Source organism: Salvelinus sp. IW2-2015, linkage group LG15, assembly GCF_002910315.2.
Source record: "Salvelinus sp. IW2-2015 linkage group LG15, ASM291031v2, whole genome shotgun sequence".
In the NCBI taxonomy this organism is placed as follows: Eukaryota; Metazoa; Chordata; class Actinopteri; order Salmoniformes; family Salmonidae; genus Salvelinus; species Salvelinus sp. IW2-2015.
The window spans coordinates 58149282-58173721 of NC_036855.1; the positions used below are offsets into that span (position 1 = coordinate 58149282).

At 45.8% G+C, this 24440-nt stretch overlaps 1 pseudogene; it reads left to right on the forward strand.

Annotated features, from left to right (window-relative positions):
* The window catches only part of LOC139028874 (potassium/sodium hyperpolarization-activated cyclic nucleotide-gated channel 2-like), a 109083-nt pseudogene that overhangs the window by 41679 nt on the left and 42964 nt on the right, over window positions 1-24440 (forward strand).

Genomic DNA, 24440 nt, shown 5'->3' on the forward strand with positions numbered 1-24440 from the left:
GATTTATTCAGCTTTTATTTCTTTCATCACATTCCCAGTGGGTCAGAAGTTTACATACACTCAATTAGTATTTGGTAACATTGCCTTTAAATTGTTTAACTTGGGTCAAATGTTTCGGGTAGCCTTCCACAAGCTTCCCACAATAGGTTGGGTGAATTTTGGCCCATTTTGTGTAACTGAGTCAGGTTTGTCGGCTCCTTGCTCGCCACACACTTTTTCAGTTCTGCCCCACAAATTTTCTATAGGATTGAGGTCAAGGCTTTGTGATGGCCACTCCAATACCTTGACTTTGTTGTCCTTAAGCCATTTTCCCACAACTTTGGAAGCATGTTTGGGGTCATTGTCCATTTGGAAGACCCATTTGTGACCAAGCTTTATCTTCCTGACTGATGTCTTGAGATGTTGCTTCAAATATACCACATAATTCTCCTTTCTCATGATGCCATCTATTTTGTGAAGTTCACCAGTCTCTCCTGTAGCAAAGCACCCCAAACATGACATGCTGTCACCCCCATGCTTCACGGTTGGATGGTGTTCTTCGGCTTGCAAGCCTCCCCCTTTTTCCCCAAACATAACGATGGTCATAGATACTTTTGTACCTGTTCCCTCCAGCATCTTCACAAGTCCTTTGCTGTTGTTCTGGATTGATTTGCACTTTTCGCACCCAAGCACATTAATCTCTAGAGAGACGCGTCACCTTCCTGAGCGTTATGGGCGCTGCGTGGTCCCATGGTGTTTATACTTGCATACTATTGTTTGTACAGATGAAACGTGGTACCTTCAGGCATTTGAAAATTGCTCCCAAGGATGAACCAGACTTGTGGAGTTCTACAATTATTTTCTTGAAGTCTTGGCTGATTCTTTTGATTTTCCCATGATGTCAAGCAAAAGAGGCACTGAGTTTGAAGGTAGCCTTGAAATACATCCACAGGTACACCTCCAATGACTCAAATGATGTCAAATAGCCCATCAGATGCTTCTATACCATGAAATCTTTTTCTGGAATTTCCTAGCTGTTTACGAGCACAGTCAACTTAGTGTATGTAAAACTCTGACCCACTGGATTTGTGATTTAGTGAATTAATCTGTCTGTTAACAATATGTGTTGTTAAGTCCGCTCTGGTCTTGGCACTTTGTACTCTAGTCAACAGTTCCTAGCCTACATGATGAGAGATTATTATGGACAAAGAGCAAGATCATTTTATTTGTCAAACGGCAGCCAAGCATCGATCATCATGTCACCAGAATCATCAGACCATCGATATTTATTGGAAAGGAGCATCAAGATCATTGTGTAATCTAATCCAGGCACTTGTCATCTCCCGTCTGGATTACTGCAACTCGCTGTTGGCTGGGCTCCCTGCCCTGTGCCATTAAACCCCTACAACTCATTCCAGAACGCCGCAGCCCGTCTGGTGTTCAACTTTCCCAAGTTCTCTCACTCACCCGCCCTCTCCTCCGCTCTCTCCACTGGCTTCCAGTTGAAGCTCGCATCCCTACAAGACCATGGTGCTTGCCTACGGAGCTGTGAGGGGAACGGCACCTCCGTACCTTCAGGCTCTGATCAGGCCCTACACCCAAACAAGGGCACTGCGTTCATTCCACCTCTGGCCTGCTCGCCTCCCTACCTCTGAGGAAGTACAGTTCCCGCTCAGCCCAGTCAAAAAACTGTTCGCTGCTCTGCACCCAATGGTGGAACAAACTCCCTCACGACGCCAGGTCAGCGGAGTCAATCACCACCTTCCGGAGACACCTGGAAACGCCCACCTCTTTAAGGAATACCTAGGATAGGATAAAGTAATCCTTCTAACCCCCCCCCTTAAAAGAGTTAGATGCACTATTGTAAAGTGGTTGTTCCACTGGATATCATAAGGTGAATGCACCAATTTGTAAGTCGCTCTGGATAAGAGCGTCTGCTAAATGACTTAAATGTAAATGTAAATGTGTACTTTCACCACCCTGTGAAATTCATCATCATTTATTTCATCTGTAGCCTAATAAACTGCCTGGTTTCCCGAGTCGTAGTGGAAGGACCACACACCATGTCATCGCGTGACTTCAACTTTACTTCGATAAGATGGTTGTTATATCAATATTTGCGCATACAGGCATTTCTCGCATAATTAATTTTACGGACACAAAAAGATCCCACCTTGTCTAGTGTGCTTTGTTTTGTCGACATTTGCAAAGTTTTCTGTTTCCATCAGGCCTGTCTTGAATTGTTTTTATCCAACATGTACTTTACTCGCGTAAAAATGTTGTGTCACGTTCCTGACCTTGTTTTCCTTTTGTATTGTTGTGTTTAGTGGGTCAGGACGTGAGATGGGTGGGCAGTCTGTGTTTGTTCTATGTTAAGTGTCAGGTTTAATTGACCTTGTATGGCTCTCAATCAGAGGCAGGTGTTTTCGTTTTCCTCTGATTGAGAGACATACATAGGGAGGTTGTTTCACATTGTTTGTCGTGGGTGGTTGTCGCTGTGTCTGTGTTTATTGCACCACACGGTACTGTCTCGTCTCTCGTTCGTTCGTTCGTTCCTGTTCATGAGTGCATTGTTTTTTATGTTCACCAGTTCAGGTCTGTTTAACGTCGTTTGTTGTTTTGTAGTTTATGCAAGTATAAGTTTTTGTGTTCGTCTTCGTCAGCAAATAAATCTATATGTATTCACAACCCGCTGCACCTTGGTTTAATCCCTGCTCCTCCTCTTCGGATGAAGAGGAGGAGGAGAGTCGTTACATGTTGGATGGAAACCTGGTTAGTAGCTAGATTTCCATCCAATTGGCGACAGATGGTAGTGTGAATACTCTAAAGTCTGCATAAAAACAATATGCACATTTTTCTACCAGAGATGTTTCCATCAAATTGACTTGTTGCGTATAAAACGATGTGCATGATGACGTAGTGCACATAAAAATAACTTTTGCGGTGAAATTCCCATGTACTGATTCACAAACACAGTTGAAAAAGGTTTCCATGCATTTTCAACTCTACCGATGGTTTTTCCACAAAAAATGATTGTGTTATATAGCAAATGTGCCCACTTTGGTCTTGGCACGCACACTTTAGCCAACAGGTCACAGACAAAGTGCAGGTATAGACTACTTCATGATGAGATTATTATGGACAAAGAGACAGATTATTTTTATTTGTCAAAATGGCAGCCAAGCATTGATGATCATGTCACCAGAATAAGACCCTCAATATTTATTGGAAAGGAGCATCAAGCTCATCACTGTGCACTTTCACCATCCGGTGAAGTTCATCATAATTTATATAATCTGTAGTTTAATAAACTGCATGCTTTCCAGAGTCGTAGTGGGAGGACCACACACCATATCATCCTCCTAGTTGACTTACTATATCAATATTTGAGCATAAAGGCGTTTCCACCGCCATTTCTTGCATAATACATTTTAACAGACACAAAAAGATCCCACCTTGTCTGGCGTGTTTTGTTTTGTCCGACCCTCGCATAAAAAGGTTGGATGGAAACCTGGTTGTTTGTTCCACAATATTTTCATCGTGGGTCACGACCTTCATCACCACGGTTGTGAATCTCTGACATTGAGGAGACCTAGAGACATGACGTATCGGGGGACAGACACATGGTTGATGTCTGTAGTAGGCTATAGTATGTACAGTACATGACCAGAGGCTTGGGAAGGCTGTTGACCACAAATACCCCATTTCTTCATCCAAGGGAACAGGCGGAGTTCACACAGGTGTGTGTCCCCTCTCTTGGCCCCAGGCCCTCTCAGGGGATACTGACAGTAGCTTGCATACCCCTCCATCCCTCTCTCTGAGACCCTTAAGCATGTGGAGGAGCCCTCCTTCCCTGCCTCTCCACAGCCTCCCCCGGTCTCTTCTCAGCCTCCTCGCTATCTCTCTGTCCAAACAGACAAGACAGTCTGCCAGCTGGGCTTTTTCTACTTCCTGATGTCTCTGTTTGTTTCTTCACGGCAGTCAAGTCCTCTGAGGTCACCATGAAACTGGCAGAAAAGTGGCGAGGACAATGAGCAGGTGTTGGTACAAAAATAAATGGATATATTAGCACATAGTGATTGCAGCGRCATTAAGGGCYRTTGGTGCACCTCCAGCCYGTYAGCAAGCTGTTTTGTGTTCATGATGTCAACTCACATACTTCTTCCTGACATGGGGAATACGAAGAGTAAATGTCATTACCCGTGTACATGTTATTTCCTTTGAAGTTTTGTCTTGTCCTCTTGGGCTTTAAATCTTAACATGAGCAAACACAGTGGCAGAAACGTCTTTCTAAATATAACTCCGCTTGACAAGAAACTGAAACCGTGGATACCCTTTTACTTTGAAGAATTCCAATTACTGTCACTGTTTCGTGTGGCAGTGTGTAAGCGAGAGGGGGTTTAGTGTGTGTCAGTGTGTGCGTGCGTGCGTGTGTGGGAGAGTGTGTGTGTGTGTGTGTGTGTGTGTGTGTGTGTGTGCGCGCTTGTGTGCACGCGTATGTGTGCGTGTGTGTGTGTGTGTATTTATGTTTTTTGTAAACCATAATCCATGGCACAATGCGGCTCAACTGTCTTAGACAGCTGTGTGTGTAATATCCCTGTAATTAATGTTTATTTCAAAGTAATGTGTACACAGACAGGCAGCACAGTGATCTCAGAGGCAATTGGAATGTTCATCTCCACTGAGAGGCATCACAGCAAAGCAACCATCAACATTGTGAATAGTATATTTTTCATTTCTTCTGGGTCTCTGCTTTAAATTGGTTTTGCTCTGAGATGGATTTTTATGGGGCCAGTTAAACTTGAGTGGTTAAATCATCCTGCCCTACCCACAAGAACCAGTTCACAATCCGGGACGCGCTCCCTCGGTGCCATCTATAGAGCACCAAGGATACTGTATATCATCATTTATACAACACAACCAATCTGGATTCAATTACAAAGCGGACAGAGAGTGTAATTTATAAACTGTGCGACTGGGAAGATGGACAAGGTCACGCCACACTTTGTAATCAACATTTAACCCTCGTTGACCTTTTTAAATGTGCGCCCAGCAACCACAGACTAGGAGGCTGCATGTGTGGGCCATTTCTCCTTCATGAGAGCCGCAGTAGGATAACATGTGAACACGTTGTGACAGCCATGAGTCACACAGGTTCAAATTTGCTGTATCGTGGATTTAACAGTTAGTTTAATTACATATTTTATATAAAAAAAATGTAAAGGCCTTCGAGACAGGATTTAGTGGCGGGTCAAGACACATGGCCATAGTGTACACAATCCTAAACCACGTTCATTATTGAAAATGTTGAATGTCAGTGGCGGCATAAAGCAGTTCAGTACAGTCTATGTGATAGTTTAAAACTAACCGCTCATCCTAGATACAGTGGGGAGAACAAGTATTTGATACACTGCCGATTTTGCAGGTTTTCCTACTTACAAAGCATGTAGAGGTCTGTAATTTTTTTATCAGTAAGTAACTTCAACTGTGAGAGATGGATCTAAAACAAAATCCAGAAAATCACATTGTATGATTTTTAAGTAATTAATTTGCATTTTATTGCATCACATAGTATTTGATACATCAGAAAAGCAGAACTTAATATTTGGTACAGAAACCTTTGTTTGCAATTACAGAGATCATACGTTTCCTGTAGTTCTTGACCAGGTTTGCACACACTGCAGCAGGGATTTTGGCCCACTCCTCCAAACAGACCTTCTCAGATCCTTCAGGTTTCGGGGCTGTCCGCTGGCCAATACGGACTTTCAGCTCCTCCAAAGATTTTCTATTGGGTTCAGGTCTGGAGACTGGCTAGGCCACTCCAGGACCTTGAGATGCTTCTTACGGAGCCACTCCTTAGTGCCCTGGCTGTCTTCAATGCTCTTCAATGGTTTTCAATGCATCTCCAATGCTCTTACTGAGGAAAGGATGTTGTTGGCCAAGATCTCGCGATACATGGTCACATCCATCCTCCCTCAATACGGTGCAGTCGTCCTGTCCCCTTTGCAGAAAAGCATCCCCAAAGAATGATGTTTCCACCTCCATGCTTCACGGTTGGGATGGTGTTCTTGGGTTGTACTCATCTTCTTCTCCTCCAAACACAGCGAGTGGAGTTTAGACGAAAAAAGCTCTATTTTTGTCTCATCAGACCACATGACTTCTCCCATTCCTCCTCTGGATCATCCAGATGGTCATTGGCAAACTTCAGATGGGCCTGGACATGCGCTGGCTTGAGCAGGGGGACCTTGCGTGCGCTGCAGGATTTTAATCCATGACGGCGTAGTGTGTTACTAATGGTTTTCTTCTTTGAGACTGTGGTCCCCAGCTCTCTTCAGGTCATTGACCGAGGTCCTGCCGTGTAGTTCTGGGCTGATCCTCACCCTTCCTCATGATCATTGATGCCCCACGAGGTAGAGATCTTGCATGGAGGCCCAGACGGAGGGTGATTGACCGTCATCTTGAACTTCTTCCATTTTCTAATAATTGCGCCAACAGTTGTTGCCTTCTGATCAAGCTGCTTGCCTATTGTCCTGTAGCCCATACCAGCCTTGTGCAGGTCTACAATTTTATCCCGATGTCCTTACACAGCTCTCTGGTCTTGGCCATTGTGGAGAGGTTGGAGTCTGTGTTGATTGAAGTGTGTGGACAGGTGTCTTTTATACAGGTAACGAGTTCAAACAGGTGCAGTTAATACAGGTAATGAGTGGAGAACAGGAGTGCTTCTTAAAGAAAAACTAACAGGTCTGTGAGAGCCGGAATTCTTACTGGTTGGTAGGTGATCAAATACTTATGTGATGCAAATAAATGCAAAATTAATTACTTAAAAATCATACAATGTGATTTTCTGGATTTTTGTTTTAGATTCCGTCTCTCACAGTGAAGTGTACCTATGATAGAAATTACAGACCTCTACATGCTTTGTAAGTAGGAAAACTGCAAAATCGGCAGTGTATCAAATACTTGTTCTCCCCAGTAGCTGCTGTAGCTTACAGTATGTACATTTAATGTGATCAGTGGAGCGTACTCTTCAGGAGAGGTAGCGTTGATCTCTTTTCTCCTAATTCCTCTCGCCGCCAATTCCTGTCTCTCCAGGTGCTGCTGGAGTTGCTATACTGCTACTGATTAGTGGAACCGATCAACATCCCTATGTGGTTCTCCTTTCTCCTCCAGGTTTTAAGCGTCTGTGGTTCCTCATGTTCTCTCTCAGTGTTCTTAGCTCTCGGTGGTTCCCTTCATGTTCTCTCCTCAGGTTCTTAGCTCTCTGTGGTTCCCTCATGTTCTCTCTCAGGTTTCTTAGTCTGTGTGGGTCCTCATGTTCTCTCTCCAGGTTTCCTTAGCTCTCTGTGGTTCCTCATGTTCTCTCTCAGGTTCTTAGCTCTCTGTGGTTCCACCTGTTCTCTCCCAGGCTCTAAGCTGTCTGTGGTTCCTCATGTTCTCTCCCAGGTTCTAAGCTCTCTGTGGTTCCTCCTGTTCTAGGTTCTACTGGGACCTGACCATGCTGCTGCTGATGGTGGGGAACCTGATCGTCATCCCGGTGGGCATCACCTTCTTCAAAGACGAACACACGCCCCCCTGGATCATCTTCAACGTGATCTCAGACACCTTCTTTCTCATGGACCTGGTGCTCAACTTCCGCACTGGCATCGTCAAGGAGGACAACACCGAGATCATCCTGGACCCACAACAGATCAAGATCAAGTACCTGAGGAGCTGGTTCGTGGTGGACTTCATCTCCTCCATACCTGTGGACTACATCTTCCTCATCGTGGAGACGCGCATCGACTCAGACTTCTACAAGACGGCCCGGGCGCTGAGGATCGTCCGCTTCACCAAGATCCTCAGCCTGCTCAGACTGCTCAGGCTGTCCAGGCTCATCAGATACATCCACCAGTGGGAGGAGGTAGGGTGCCGTAGGAGGGTGTGTTCGTACATCAAATCAAATCAAATTTTATTGGTCACATACACATGTTTAGCAGATGTTATTGCGGGTGTAGCGAAATGCTTGTGTTTCTAGCTCCGACAGTGCAGTGATATCTAACAATTTCACAACATATACCCAATACACACAAATCTAAGTAAAGGAATGGAATTAAGAATATATAAGTATATTGACGAGCAATGTCAGAGCGGCATAGTCTAAGATACTGTAGAATATAATAGAATAAAATACAGTATATACATATGAGAAATGCAAAATATGTAAACATTATTAAAGTGACTAGGGTTCCATTTATTGAAGTGGCCAGTGATTTCAAGTCTATGTATAGGGCAGCAGCCTCTAATGTGCTAGTGATGGCTATTTAACAGTCTGATGGCCTTGAGATAGAAGCTGTTTTTCAGTCTCTCGGTCCCAGCTTTGATGCACCTGTACTGACCTCGCCTTCTGGATGATAGCGGGGTGAACAGGCAGGGGCTCAGGTGGTTGTTATCCTTGATGATCTTTTTGGCCTTCCTGTGACATCGGGTGCTGTAGGTGTCCTGGAGGGCAGGTAGTTTGCCCCCGGTGATGCGTTGGGCAGACCGCACCACCCTCTGGAGAGCCCTGCGGTTGCGGACAGTACAGTTGCCGTACCAGGCGGTGATATAGCCCGACAAGATGCTCTCAATTGTGCATCTGTAAAAGTTTGTGAGGGTTTTAGGAACATACATCCGTGTGAGAAAGGCGAGATTATTATAATCCATAGTATATCTACCAAACACAGAATACCTACACATGAACACAGACCATTTTTACTACAGTTGACTGTCCTCTATAGAGTATAGCTCCTCGGAGAGAGATAACGTTGTTTACTGAGATCCATAATGTATTACCTTTCCCCTGGGGTTGGGCTAGAGGAAGCTACTCTAGCTAGCTGTGTCTGATTAGATCCACTAGTGAGGCAAGGTGAAGAGGCTTTTTGCTTTACCTCATCCNCTGGGGTTGGGCTAGAGGAAGCTACTCTAGCTAGCTGTGTCTGATTAGATCCACTAGTGAGGCAAGGTGAAGAGGCTTTTTGCTTTACCTCATCCACCAGTGAGATGATGAAGAGAGAAACGTTGATTACTGTTCTGTGCAGCAGCAGTCTATCTACCCGGCTGACGAAGGGAGTCTAGAGAGAGAGAGAGAGAGAGAGAGAGAGAGAGAGAGAGAGCCTCTGCTGCTGCTGAAAATACAGGGATGATTATAATTGCCGTAATAATTAGAAATGTTCCCGTCCCTCCCTGGGTGTATCCTTGAGCACTGTCCCAGAAGTAAGAGGTGCAAAGTGAAGCAGCAGAGCCCAGCAGGAGATGCATTCAGTCTGTCTGTCAGTCAGTCAGTCAGGAGACAGAGACACTCCTCCACCACCAAGAAAGCAGGGCGCACACAGACCCAGGCACCGCCACAGTGAATTTACATACCAGCCAAAAGATGGGGCTCCCTGCCCAACCTCTGTCCTTGTAGCTCTAGCATCTACAATAGTTGTGTGTTTGTCTAAACTGCACATTTGGGGGGAAAAAAGGTGCTATCTAGAACCTAAAATAATGATTTGGCTGCCCCCATAGGATAACCCTTTTTGGTTCTAAGTAGAACTCTTTGGGGTTCCATGTAGAACCCTATCGGGAAAGGTTTCTACATGGAACCTAATAGGGTTCTGCCTGGAACCCAAAAGGGTTCTTCAAAGGGTTCTCCTTTGGGGAGAGCCGAATAATCCTTTTAGGTTCTAGATAGCATCTAGTGTGGAGTATTGTTTATTTAATATTGCAGAGAGATTGTGGCTTCTATCAATGTAATTGTTTCCATAATTTCCAATCCACAATACTTTGTTTTGTAAATATATTATTTTAATTATATATATATAATATATTTTCCTTTATTATTTTCCCTAACCCTACAAGCCCTTCCTAATTGGAGTAAACTAATGGACAACAACACTTAGGCTTCTACTTCCAGCTTATACATACTACAGTATATACATTTTACTGACACAGTAAAATTTGTTTTTAGTCTTGTTTGTTTTGAGTCTCATCCTTCATTGTTTGTACCATTGAAATGTTTGTCAGGACAGGTTCCCTCTCCTTCTCTCTTCTACAGTACCACTTAGACAGAATGAGTGTGTCCACCCCTATAATGTATTTTGATCCTGGCTCTATTCAGCTCTCAAAACCAACTGAGGCGCTCTCTTTCACAGTTGTTGTAAAATGCCTTCAAATCCCTGCTGGGTGTTTTCACCTGAGAGTTTTACTCTGCATGACCAATGGGGGAGTTTGAATAGCTGGCTGATTGCCAAACAGACCACAACACTAAACCACACCATACCCAGGGGGTTTTAAAAGGGCCCTTTCAACCACATCCACAGACAGTTTGAGGCTGTACCACTCAGGTTGTCAAGTATACATCAAAGAGGCAGCATTGCTAGTAAATGAATCTCATCACCATCAAACCCATTTGTCTTTATGTCTTACTGGGAACTGGGGCTGATATGAGGGGCTAGCCAATCACAGAAGCAGATTCTATACAGTATGCGTGTGTGTGTGCGCGAGGCGTGCTGATCGGCGCTGGGTAGGCAGGCTCTGCTAAAGGCCACACTACAGTGGTAACCTCACAGAAATGTCATCTGTCATCTCCGAATAACTTGTCGACCACATCTCACCACCTGAATGACTTTTTGACTTTTTCGCGATGGCGACTACATTTCAAATTACATCATATTTTTAAAACTGCGTCACCATTTGAGCTTTTCGAATAATATATCTTCTTAAATTGCTGGAATTCATAGCTGAACTATTCATATCTATTGGTAGCTGAAGAGCAATCCACAGCGCCATAGAAAATACAGTACTTCCTGTTTTAACTTGCAAGGTCTTTGATGTTGTTGACTCCGCTCTTTCCCCAGCACAGCGACATTGCTCGTTGCTCTGTCATAGTTGGTCCTGGAGACATCTGATGCCCTCTGACCTGCTGAGTGAAGAAAGGCTTCATGTTCTCACCTGTCATAGTGAACGGAAGATAAATGCCTCCGCAAGACAGCACCCAGGAGCAACTGTGTCACGATCGTTAGAATGATTGGACCAAGGCGCAGCGTGCGTAGAGTTCCACATGTTTTAATCAAATGAAACTCACCAAAACAAATACAGAAAACGAACCGTGTAGAAATTGCAGTGTTAACAGGCACTACACAAAAACAAGATCCCACAAAGCACAATGGGGAAAATGGCTGCCTAAATATGATCCCCAATCAGAGACAACAATAAACAGCTGCCTCTGATTGGGAACCATACCAGGCCAACATAGATATATATAATCACCTAGATAACCCACCCTAGTCACACCCCGACCTAACCAACATAGAGAATAAAAAGCTCTCTATGGTCAGGGCGTGACACACTGTCACAGTCAACAGAACAGCTCAGCCCCTAGTCTCCTTTAATTACAGCTGATATTCTAACATCCAGGCCCACACACACCCAGACATTAAGGGTTACATGAACCCCCTGGCTGTGGAGATGTCATGTGCTTTATTTTCTGTGTGTGCGTGTACCTGTGTGCTTACATGACTAGCTACTGTAACATGTGTTTAGGGGCAGATTCTCAAGTCTTGATTGGTGCCCGTAGTCAACTATGACACTTTGTTGCATGGCACAAAGGACTTCCCATCCTATCAAATCAGCATCACAAGTTTTAAACAGCTATCTGTTAAACCACACAACATTAACTAACCAATAATARACSYTTACAGAATAAAAACATTGATCAAAGATTCCATTCCAAGACGTAATMGCCGAGAGGGCTCAGTGAACTACAGCGTTTTAAGCTTACAGACAGGCGGTGGTTGATGGTTGTGGTGGTTGTGTGTGTGTGTGTGTGTGGGGGGGGGGCGATAACATTGTCATAGATAATGATATTCTAAGTGGTGTGCAGATATCCATCATATCAAAGGGAGGAGGCTGCAATCAGTGCCCAGGCATCTCTCCTGTCTGTCCTCCTATCCCCATCTTCTCCTGTCTGTCCTCCTGTCCCCATTCTCTCCTGTCTGTCATCCTCGTCCCCATCTCTCCTGCTGTTCCTCCTATCCCCAGCTCTCCTGTCTTGTCCTCCTATCCCCATCTTCTCCCTGTCTAGACAGCTGGGCTATGACTCATTGTCATATTTCATTGCGGATAAAAATAAGACGCTGGGCCAATATCCTCCTCAATTCAGAGTTGTCTCCTGTAACAAAACCCAGTGACTTGAATTAAATTAGTCAACATGTTATTAAATCAAACTCAAACGAATGCACTTTAATGACTTAATTTGTGAGAGTGGCTTCCCATGCCAGATGTCTCAACATCACCAATCCCCCCGCTTTGCTGCTTTTAGCAGGGATGCAGAAGGCATTTGCGGGGCCGTGATGAGGAAATAGTTAAACGCTAAATTGTCAACGCCTAATTGTGTAAAGAATTACAAAAGCCAAAGCATCAAGCCCCAGAATTTGCATTTTTTATCTCAGTCAGCACGTAAGCTGCCAACTTCAGTTTAGCAGAAAGAGAGAAAAGAACATCCTTAAATACTTTTCCGACCTTAGAGGTTAAAAAAGAATAACATTACGTGGGCGGCGGTGATTGGTTTCAACATGGCAGAGCAATTCCGCAGTGTTTTGACTTGGGTGTCAGGAGCTTTTGGAGGCCACTACCATCTGTGTCTGTTTAGTGCATGGAGGCACGGAGCCATCTCTATTAATATTGGCATTCTGGGATTGTTAAGATGGGATGGCTTTTCTTGCCTCCAACTGGTGCTGTGTGCAGGACGGTAAGGGGGGGAGGAGGGGGGGGGATTGATCCGAATATGCCCACAGAAAGAAATCCCAAGGTGCTTTGATAAGAGTGAGCCACGTGGTTGCCAGGCATGCAGGCACGCCGCGAGGGAGGGAGGGAGCGCACTTCCATTCATTTTCCACCCAATAAATCTGCACACACAGAATATGCAAATAACGCAAATCAGCCAATCAGTCCGCCACTTGGTGACCCGTACCTTGACCAAGGACTGCTGTTTCACTGATAAGAAAGAAGAAAAGGTTTAATGGGTTATTATTGAGTGCACAATGAGGCTTGCCAGCAAGAGTGACAGGTCCTCAAGACTGTCTGTGAATGTGCCTTGTGTGATATTAATACCCGCAGCAGGGCCCCTTAGAAGACTTCTACATTAAAATGTGTAATCCGGCACACACCCATCGATGCTTCTCGGTAGGAAGCTGAATGAAAGCATTCTCTGGCTTCCTCAAAAGCCCTCCAGGCCAAGGCTTGTATAGACAGCTGATGAAAGAGTGCCCCATGTGGTTCTTTCTCTCTGTCACCCCCATTTCTTTATCTACACAACTCCCTTGTCTACCATTACAGTGTGGATGAGGGTCTGGCATTTTGTCAGGGTGTTTTACTGTGCAGCCCATGTTGTCCTTTTATACTGAATTCCAGCCCAATGTTGAACTAAAATCAGAAAAGGGGGGTGGGTGGCAATATGACAGTGGCATCAGTGAAACAACAGGAATGAGAGATTCTTCTTGGACTTGGTGGAGACACATGATGCCAGGCATTCATCATCATTAGCAGCCTGGACGGCAAACACCAGATGCCGCAGCATAGCATTACATTGGCTGTGTCTCACCCACAGACGTATGCAGCTATTCTCTTTCTCTCTCTCTCACCTGGACCACACTCTTCTCTCCCTCCATCTGTCTGAGATGACTCTGCAGCTGTGACTGCCTGTGTGTCCCAGATAGCTTCCTGACACGATCAGGTGTCTCCCTATTGATCAAGTGGATGTCTTGTCTGGGCATGTCTGTCTTTCTGGACTGGGTCCTTGTTTTTTCACTGTAATGTCTCGGACAATTGAACTTTCTTTAAATCTAAAATAAACAAAACGCAAATGATCCTTCCACATTTACGATTTGTGTAGAAGACAACGATGATGTACATGTGAATATATGAAACTGTATAGTTTTGTATTAATTATTGTGTAATGCAATGTGCATTAGAAGTAATCTTGACCACAACACAGACACATAGCAGTTCGATATGACATTAGTTCTGTTGAAAACATTCCCTAGCTATTAACCGTAAAAATGTAAGGGAAATTGAAGGTCACCTAGGTGGTAAAAGCCTTGGTTTCAAACAGAGTAGAGCTAGTCCATAGCTCTCTCCATTGAGAGCACTGATGAGGTTAGGTGTTAGAGTAACATGGCTGCCAACGAACCCCTGCACTTAAGATACCTTTGTAGATTGTCTGGGGGGCCCTCATCATTCATGGCTCTGTTGTTTAGCCAGATAGTCATGCACAGCCAGGCTTATTGTATGTCCCTATCAATTAAAACAAAGAGGCCAGCCATCCATCATCCCTTTAATGTGCTGTACTCTACAATGCAGTGTGTGTGTGTGTGTGTGTGTGTGCGCGTGTGCGTGTGCGCGTCTGTGTGTGGCTAAGCTGCGTGTTGTGACATGCCAGCAGCCCCAAATGACTTTAAAAGCAAATGACAGTGAGTGTATGGTGTGTACAGCCCCAGCCCCTCCCCTGTAAATGTCTAATTAATACTTGGCAATTACAGTTTTTAGTAAAAGACTGTCAAATCACCAGGAATTCAGCTGAAAAGAGATATGTGAACGTATTAAATGATTTGAGAGAGAGAGATACATGACTTCTCCTCCTTCTTTAGCCTCATAATAAATAATAAGCTTAAATAACTCTATATTGGAATAGTTTTTTCCTCCATTTAGTGGGAATGGGAATATTTTGGGGGTAATTGAGTTAAGGCTGAGAGAAGATATAGGCTAGGAAGATATATAGCTAGGAATCACCACCCCCCACTGAAATGCACTATTTAAAGCCACTGCTCTCTTTCTCTGTCTCATTTGCCAGTACTATCTGGAGATTTGCATTGCATTATTCTGAACAAGTCAGGAGAGCTTTATTCTCCATTCAGTACAGAAGTTCAAAAAGTATTTTAAGGGCACATCCCACTGGGCACAAACGTCTATTCAACGTCTATTCCACGTTGGTTCAACGTCATTTCATTGAAATGACGTGAAAAGAACATTGATTCAACCAGTGTGTGCCGAGTGGGATGGAACTTCTACAGGTACAAAGATTTGACAGTAGTGTTTTCTTTGTAGAGTACTAGTAGTCTTGGACAGGTATTAGCATCTCACCTATGTAGCTGCCCTATTCAAATAGAGCAATATATATAGAATAAGCGACCTGCTCTATCAGCTTGACACTTCATGTTGACTAGCTCCATGACTATTGTAATATCGGCATGTAAATGACATAAGATGCTCGGACGGGAAATGTGAACGGATAATTCATTCAATGTTTTGCTGTTTGACCGAGATCCTGTGGGCTTGAACAATGTATGTTTTATATCATCCATTTTTAATGGGCAGGCAATGTCTACATTTAAATACATTACAAACACATCCACTGTATCGGAGAGCTCACACTTTTACAAATGAAATAATCTCAATCTCATGTGTGAGGCTGGATTGGGTAGTTTATGATTTATTAATTTGACACACATGGGGATTTTGACAGCTCTTTAATGTTATGGAATGTCATTTAGTTCCAGCTGGAGAATCAACATCACAATATATTGCCTCGTATCAGCTACCATAACCATTATTGTGTTTGGAAAGCGAGTGGGCTCTTTAAAAACCAATATCTCCTCCTTGTGTTTGGAGTGGAGCACAGCTGTGGAGAGGAGAGAGGGAGAGGAGGTGAAGAAGAAGAAGCGAGTGGGTTGGTAGATTACGTGAGAAGGACGCAGCCGGGTGAATGACTCGGCTCAGATGATGTAAATACGCACCGGACTAAACACTTTGGACAAGAGCCCAGAGCTGTAGCTGTAATGTCTCCACCATGCACTCACCCTGGAGCCTGGCAGCCTGACGCTTCCCTCTTTACCCAGCAGAAGCAAGTCTTCTTGGGGACGTTTTTTGCTCTCCCCTTTCCGGCTGGCCCCTCTGACGGAGGTGATCTGATGTGATGGCCCAGAGTCCACACGATCCCATAGAGGCCCGTCACACAGCCTGTCTCAGTACTAGTCCCTGGTCCCTGTCTGTTGTTTCCACACAGCCACTCTGATAGAAACAACGAAGCGTCAGATCAACAAGCACTGGGCTTTAGGAGGCAACCGGAGACATCTAGCCTGGGTCAGGAGGAATGGTGGAGAGCGACTGCCTGTGTGTGGCTGTGGCAGTGTGTGGCTGTCTTCTCTTCTCCCCTCTTCCCACCATTTGCCAACAAAGATGAGAGCGATCCCTCTCTCAGCCTTAAGCTTTTAAACGGCGCTGAGTGGCTTTTAATAAGGAGAACAGCAGTTAACATTGCACACCGCGGCCCTCAATGGGATTAAGTGGCTTTAAATTGTTGAAGCCATTAAAATCCACACCAGCGTAGAGTAGGCGTCCTGTAGCTGCTTATGAGTCTATTTATCATTAGGATTAACAAAGCTCGCCCGTGCTGCACACACTCAGTCTGCAGGGATGCATACACACACCTGCCCATCCCTCCATCCACTTTGTATTAATGTGCTTACCTAAGGGGTTGATTAGAGTGATTCAATAAAGCCTCCCCCATAGGCCAAGCCATGCTCACATGACCATCCTGACCATCCTCTACAGACCACTCATGTCACCGTCTGTAAAAAGCACATCAAAGATGATGTACGTTGAGGCTAGGGTCCTGCATGTGTGATGGAGAACACTGTGGCCTCGGACTAGAACGTATGCTCAGATTCAGACTCAACGTGGTCTGGCTCAGCCCACGTGTTGCATATAGGATATCCACTGCTTGGCCTTCACCTTGACTATAAAAAGTATCGACCAAAGGGTTAGGGAACCAAGTAAACCGACAACACCCCTGGAGAAAAGGGTCTTTGTAATCCAAAACAGTTCAGGCCCGGGCTTTGTCTGCCAGCCAGCCTACACATGTCGTCGTGCTCTAACACAATGTTTCTCCTCCTCCTGTTCTGCTCTCCATCCAGGGGCGCTGCTCTGTGGCTGACCCTGTGCCTCTCTGCGTGTATGTGTGACGGTTTGCGATAAACAGAAAGCACATTTTTGTTTCTCACAAAATGGACAATAATATATTGTATTGTATTCTGCTCTCTAGATCCTCCGTATGACCTATGTCCTAACACAGTCCTTTCCTCTACCTGTCCTGCTCTTCAGATCTTCCATATGACCTATGACCTGGCCAGTGCCATGGTGCGTATCGTCAACCTGATTGGTATGATGCTGCTGCTATGCCACTGGGACGGATGCCTGCAGTTCCTGGTTCCCATGCTGCAGGACTTCCCCCAGGACTGCTGGGTGTCCAAAAACAAAATGGTGGTAAGTAGTGCTTTGCTGTGCTCCTATACTAGTTGAGCATCCAAAATGGCACCCTAATATCTAGGAAGTGCACTACTGGGTTCTGGTCAAATGTACACTGTGTGGAATAGGGTGCCACTTCAGATGGAGCCCAAGTCTGTTTAAATCAGATTAGTCCCTCCCTGTTATCTCATCTCTCTGTCGCTGTAATTACTGTACGAAGCCTGTAGCATCATGGGAAATGGCTGCCTTGCATATCTGTCCATTTTCCCGCCTAAATCCAACGTTTTTTTTTCCTTTCTCCTTTATTCGCCCACATTTATTCAATTTGCTGCTTTTTCTTCAGTTATTTGGAGCTCTCTCCACCAGCTCTGTATGGTTTGGTTTTCTATATTCTGAAAATGAGAGCTAGGCGGTGAGCTTGGCCTCGTATGAAATAATGACTTTCAGAGGACAGAAAGCTCTTATCCAATATTGGTCAAGTATTGACAATTTCCCAGCGAGCACTCATGCTGTTCTTTAATTTCATCACATTGTTAGCTGCACTGCTGCAGGTCCACGTCTCGGGGGAGGGGGGGGGGGGGGGGAAAGAGAGAGGAGAGAGAGGAGAGAGAGAGACGCTGGAAAGCCCTGTCTCATAATGACCGCCCTCTCCTCTGTAATTAAGTTTTCTTTGTGGTTATATAACCAGACCCTGCGACACCTGAGGTGTGACCCTGAATCAACCGCGGCACACGGACGCACAGTATAACCTGCCATGTTCCAAACGAATAGGGCCTTTTGACAGAGAGAGATGATTTATGATGAGGATTTGTTGTAGAGCTCACGGCAGACAGGCAAACAGCTCCCAGCCCTCAAAGAGGATTAATCTGGGATCTGTGAATAAAAAACAATTACATCAAATTCTAATTAGGTAATTAAAGACAGACAGGCCAGTAGTCAGTCAGTGGAAACATTAGCCTAGCAAACACCTTTGGCATGGCAAGCTGTCTACTGTCAGGGAGGGATCGCTTTGACCTAAACTCCTGCTCTGCATTACACAACACCATTATGAAAAACTATGACATATGGATTGTGATTCTATCACTGAAAAACTGCACTCTCTCATTAAAATCTAAATGTGTTTTGTTTTGTTTCACCCAGTAAACACTGGCTAATTTAATTGCATGACTTTTCATTTGAATGTGGAACAGTACAGGGAGAAATATAATTGAACTGTAGCTGTTGGTATTGTCACGTCTTCTTCTAGCCAAGAGTAGATTGGGCCTGATAAGGATTAGAGGGTAGTGGTGCTGTGGCTCTTGTCTTTCCTTACAGTAGCTGGCCCATTATCTTATTGGGTCATCCGTTTTATACCTTTTTAGGAGGCACTAATAACTTTCCTATCTCTCAGGTTTTACCCCTGTGGAAATGAGTTTGAAAGCAATTTGGACATGTCACCTCGGGAGAGAGCAGATATTGATTCCGCTTGGACCACCACGGGATCTAAAGGAAAAAAGGGCAATTTATCCACAAACGGGAAGCAAGAAATGAAAAATCACATTTTTCTAAATAGCTGACCTACTTTTTGCCTTGCAGGCCTCTTGTGTCTCGGGCTCCATCCATTCAGTCACTCTCATGGTTGTGTTTAGTTTCTGCTCCAAGCAGAAAAGGCCCAGCTAAGGCAGTTCTCCCCTGAGTACTTACATATAGGAGAGTGTATGTTGGTGTAGCCAAGTGTTGATGTTCCTATTGAGGCATGATGAAGAGGACATCTGTGGCTGCCCTCTTACATGATAACGATGACGATTACTATGATGACTATGAGGATGAGGATGATTAGGATGATGATAACGACGTTGATGATGATGATGAGGATGAGGATGAGAATGACGTGGATGATGATAATGATGATAATGACGTTGACGATGACGATGGTGATAACGACGTTGACGATGGTGATAACGACGTTGATGATGATTATGATGATGATGAAAGTAAGAAGGACTCTGGTCTTAGTGCTTGCTGACCTTTCCCTCCAGACATCTGGCAGAGTGTGAACAGTACCCCATATCACCATATCCCTCTCTTCCCTCTGCCACCTTTTCTCTTCCTCTCTCCCCCCATCCAGAACGACACATGGGGACAGCAGTACTCCTACGCCCTGTTCAAAGCCATGAGCCACATGCTGTGTATCGGGTACGGCATGTACCCTCCTGTGGGCATGACGGACGTGTGGCTCACCATCCTCAGCATGATCGTGGGCGCCACCTGCTATGCCATGTTCGTGGGTCACGCCACCGCACTCATCCAGTCTCTGGACTCCTCCCGTCGGCAGTACCAGGAGAAGGTGAGTAACGTTGATCAGAATGGATGGGAATATCACTGGGTAACTGGATAAGCAGCAAGAGATCAACATGTAAGGAGAACAGTATATCTGTACCCAGAGGAGAGTTAGGAATCTTCACAATGCAAATGAAACCAACCGGACTTCATTTGGACACCCAAAGCATTGAAAATATTAGACTTCTTTAGATGTGTATTTGCCAGTCAGTACAGTACAGTTAAGCTCAGTTTCAGCCCTAAATGAGGGCAGATTGATGCAGGTTTCCACCTACCTTCAACTCCTGTGAGCTGCAGTGCTCAGGGCTGCATGAGAGCGAGTCCCAGGCTCCCCTGTGTGGGGATGGGAAGGCCCTGGCAGTTGACGAAGCCCTACCCAGCTCCTAGCTCCAGCTCCCTGCCCACCTCCAGTGTGCCCCAGCCTCTCCATGGGCCCAGTGTGGGCGATAATGAGCCTTGTTGCCAGGCGGCCACATTGCCCACCATCTGTGGAGAGGGACAGAGGAGGAGACCCCTGGAGAGGGTGGCAGGGGCTGTAGAGACCCCCACATCCATCATCAGAGAGCGAGGGAGTGCTCGTGAGAAATAGAGAGAGACTGAGAGAGAGGGGTGAGGGAGTTGTTCAGGTCAGAATCAGCAGAGCCAACCAGTGTCTCTGGATACCCACTGTATGTGTGTGTGAGCGAGAGTCTGCTTACTGTAATGTGAGCACTGAGACATTGTATATTTGCGTGGGTGTTTGAAAAATCTAGAGACTGTCCCATACCTGAAGGGATCAATAGGGACAGGAGACTGGTGTCAAATGTGGGCTCCAGATAGATAACAACCACCAAACTGCTGTGCTATTGATGTGGACTGGCTGGCTGCATGACTATTGCTGTGGATGCAGAATTCCTGTTGAACTAGAGGGGAGCAGACAGCCATCCAGCTCAGCGCTCAGTCTAGTCTGCTCTCCTGCTTTAGAGGTGCTCCGCTTGCTGCCAATAATATTAGGCTTATTAACAGGTTGGCCCACTGGGACTCACCACAGATCAGCATGTGGAGCAGGGCCATTCTCAGCCACCATGCCACACCTTGCTGCCGCCTTCCTATGGGCCACAGCCTCCTGCCCCATCCCACGTCTCTCAGAATCCTCTCACCATTTCCCCACTCTCTGTCTGCCTGGAGGAACAATTAGCACTATAAATTGCAATAAATATTTAAGTATGGTTTTCCCATTTATCTTTCTGTGTGCTCCAGTAATTAAGCACGGCCTGTCTTGGATGCTGCTTCCATAGGCTCGCTGTTTCTCCCTGTCGCTCCCTGTTTCTCCCTGCTCGCTCCCTGTTTCTCCCTGTCGCTCCCTGTTTTCTCCCTGTCGCTCCCTATTTCTCCTGTTTCTCCATGTTTCTCCTTTGTTGCTCTCTGTTTCTCCCTGTCGCTCCCGTTGTTTCTCCCTGCGTCAATGTTTCTCCCTGTCGCTCCCTGTGTCTCCTGTCTCTCCCTGTCGCTCTTTGTTCTCTCCTGTTTCTCCCTGTCGCTCCCTGTTTCTCCCTGTCGCTCCGCTCTCCCTGTTTCCCCTCGCTCCTGTTTCTCCCTGTCGCTCCCTGTTTCTCCCTGTTTCTCCCTGTCGCTCCCTGTCGCTCCCTGTTGCTCTCTTGTTTAGAGGCTGTAGCTAGACGCCAGACAGTTCCACTTCATGGTGTAGTTAGAGGCTGTAGCTAGACACCTGACAGTTCCACTACATGGTGTAGTTAGAGACTGTACATAGACACCAGACAGTTCCACTACATGGTGTAGTTAGAGGCTGTAACTAGACACCTGACAGTTTCCACTACATGGTGTAGTTAGAGACTGTAGCTAGACACCTTGACAGTTCCACTACATGTGTAGTTAGAGACTGTAACTAGACACCAGACAGTTCCACTACATGTGTTAGTTAGAGGCTGTAGCTAGAGCCGGACCAGTTCCACTACAGTGGTTGTAGTTCGAGGACTGTAGCTAGACACCATGACAGTTCCACTACAGGTGTAGTCGGACTGTAGCTAGACACTGACAGTTCACTTACATGTGTAGTTAGAGGCTGTAGCTAGACGCCAGACAGTTCTACTACATGGTGTAGTTAGAGGCTGTAACTAGACGCCGACAGTTCATTACAGGTGATCGTTAGAGGCTGTAGCTAGACGCCAGACAGTTCCACTACATGTTAGTTAGAGGCTGGATAGACGCCAGACAGTTCCACTACATGGTGTAGTTAGAGGCTGCTAGCTAGACACCTGACAGTTCCACTACATGGTGTTAGTTAGAGGCCTGTAGCTTAGGACACCAGACAGTTCCACACATGTTGTAGTTAGATACTGTAGCAGACACCGACAGTTCCACTACATGGTTGTAGTTAGAGGCTGTAGCTAGACGCCAGACAGTTCCACTACATGGTGTAGTTAGAGGCTGTAGCTAGACGCCAGACAGTTCACTACATGGTGTAGTTAGAGGCTGTAGCTAGACGCCAGACAGTTCCACTACATGGTGTAGTTAGAGGCTGTTAGCTAGACGCCAGACAGTTCCACTACATGGTGTAGTTAGGGCTGTAGCTAGATGCCAGACAGTTCCATACATGGTGTAGTTAGAGGCTGTAGCTAGACGCCAGACAGTTCCATACATGGTTAGTTAGAGGCTGTAGCTAGACGCCAGGACAGTTCCACTACATGTGTAGTTAGAGAGTGAGCTAGACACCTGACAGTTCCACTACATGGTGTAGTTAGAGGCTGTAGCTGGACACCTGACAGTTTCCACCATTAGCGCCCACTGTACTGCTGTGCTAAGGTCAAGCAGTGTTAGATGAAGTGGCCAGACATGTGGCTGGTCTCTCTAGCTAGCATGCTAGAAAGACAGACAGACAATGTGATTGGCCTTTAGGTCAGTGTGTGTTAGTGTTGTGGTAACAAAGGGATCCAGGCCTGGAGAATCCACTCTGATTTCTAGTAGTAGTTAGTGCATAATCCGACAAGAAGCTCCATACAGCATATCCCCTGCAGCTTTGGGAGGACAGTGGCATGTTAGCCATGGTCCAGTTGTTTGCCCATCTGATCTGTGTCATGGAAGAGCACAGCTGTTTCTGTTCTGTCTCCAGGGCCTCCAGCCTAGAGAGAAACCAGCTGACCACTGCAACAGCAGCCAATGGACAAACTCGCCCAGTCATCACATTGGCCCTGTCCTACCAGAGGCTTGGATGGAGAACGGGTGTGGTTCTACGTTGTCACATTAGCAGTGAGGGTAGGTTGAGGAGCTCTGCATGTGAGGCTCTCGCTTTGGGATTAGCCTGCAAGATTTGAAGTGAGCAGGACAGAATGGTGCAGCGGTAGAAGGGCATCATTGCTACAGTAAGCGTTGTGGACTGTTAAACTGTTGGTCTGGGCCTATGTTCTGACAGAAACTCTGCTTTATGTGTGGAACTGCTCTGTTCTTGCTCGTTGGCAGTGGACCAGGCTTCCTTCCCATTTACCAAGAGAGGAGAGGACACAGGAGACTGGGGCCTCAGCTCAATGAGTGAAACCAGGACAGAGGAGAGAGAGGAAGCAGAGCCAAACAACACAACACGCCACATTTATCTGCCCAGTTAGCTGTTCCCTTCTCCCTCTGCGCCTCTGACCAGATTTCACAGGGCTCCTTACAGTTCATTAGAGCATAGGGGGGCAGGGAGGCGCTACAGGTCGCTACAGAGAGGGAATGTATATGCAGACAGGGATGTATGACAGAACAGGGAATGTATACAGACAGGATGTATGCAGACAGGGATGTTTATAAGACAGGGAATGTTTATGCGACAGGGATTATGACAGACAGGGATGTATGCAGACAGGATGTATGCAGACAGGGTGTACTGCAGGACAGGGATGTATGCAGACAGGGATGTATACAAGACAGGGATGTATACAGACAGGGAATTGTATGCAGACAGGGATGTATGCAGACAGGGATGATACAGACAGGAATGTATGCAGACAGGGATGTAATGAGACAGGATGTATGAGACAGGATGTATGCCAGACAGGGAATGTATGCAGACAGGGAATGTATGCAGACAAGGATGTTTACGACAGGGATGTTATACAGACAGGGATGTAATGCAGACAGGGATGTATGCAGACCGGGATGTATGCAGACAGGGATGTATGCGACAGGACTGTATGCAGACAGGGAAGTATGCAGACAGGGATGTATACAGCACAGGGATGTATGCAACAGGGATGTATGCAGACAGGATTATGAACAGGGATGTAGTGCAGACAGGGATGTATGCAGACAGGGATTGTATGCGACACGCGGATGTATCAGACAGCGATGTATACAGACAGGGGTGTATGCAGGACAGGGATGGTATGGACATTGCCAAGATGAGAGGCCATCTGCTGGAAGGGTATGTGACGGTCTTCTAGGTGACATACTGGTAACAGTTTAACTTTGGCCAAGGAAACACAGTCGAGTATATCCCTCTGGGCAGAGAGAGAGAAGAGAGGGGGGTGAGGTGTCGATGAGTAGAGAGGGGGAGGGAGACGTGGAGAGAAGAGAGAGACGAAATCTGTGAAAGTTACAGAAGTATGTTGCAAGAAGGAAGATGGGAGGGACGTTTTGGCAGCAGAAGGAAGATGGAGGGACGTTTTTGCAGAAGGAAAATTGGGAGGGACGTTTGCAGAAGGAAGATGGGAGGACGTGTTGCAGAAGGAAGATGGAGCGACGTTTTGCAGAAAGGAAGATGGGAGGACGTTTGCAGAGGAGGGGACTTTGAGAGGAAGAGAGGAAGGGACAGAGAAGAATGGGGGATTTGCAGAAGGAAGATGGGAGGACATCTCTCTCTTGTGTGG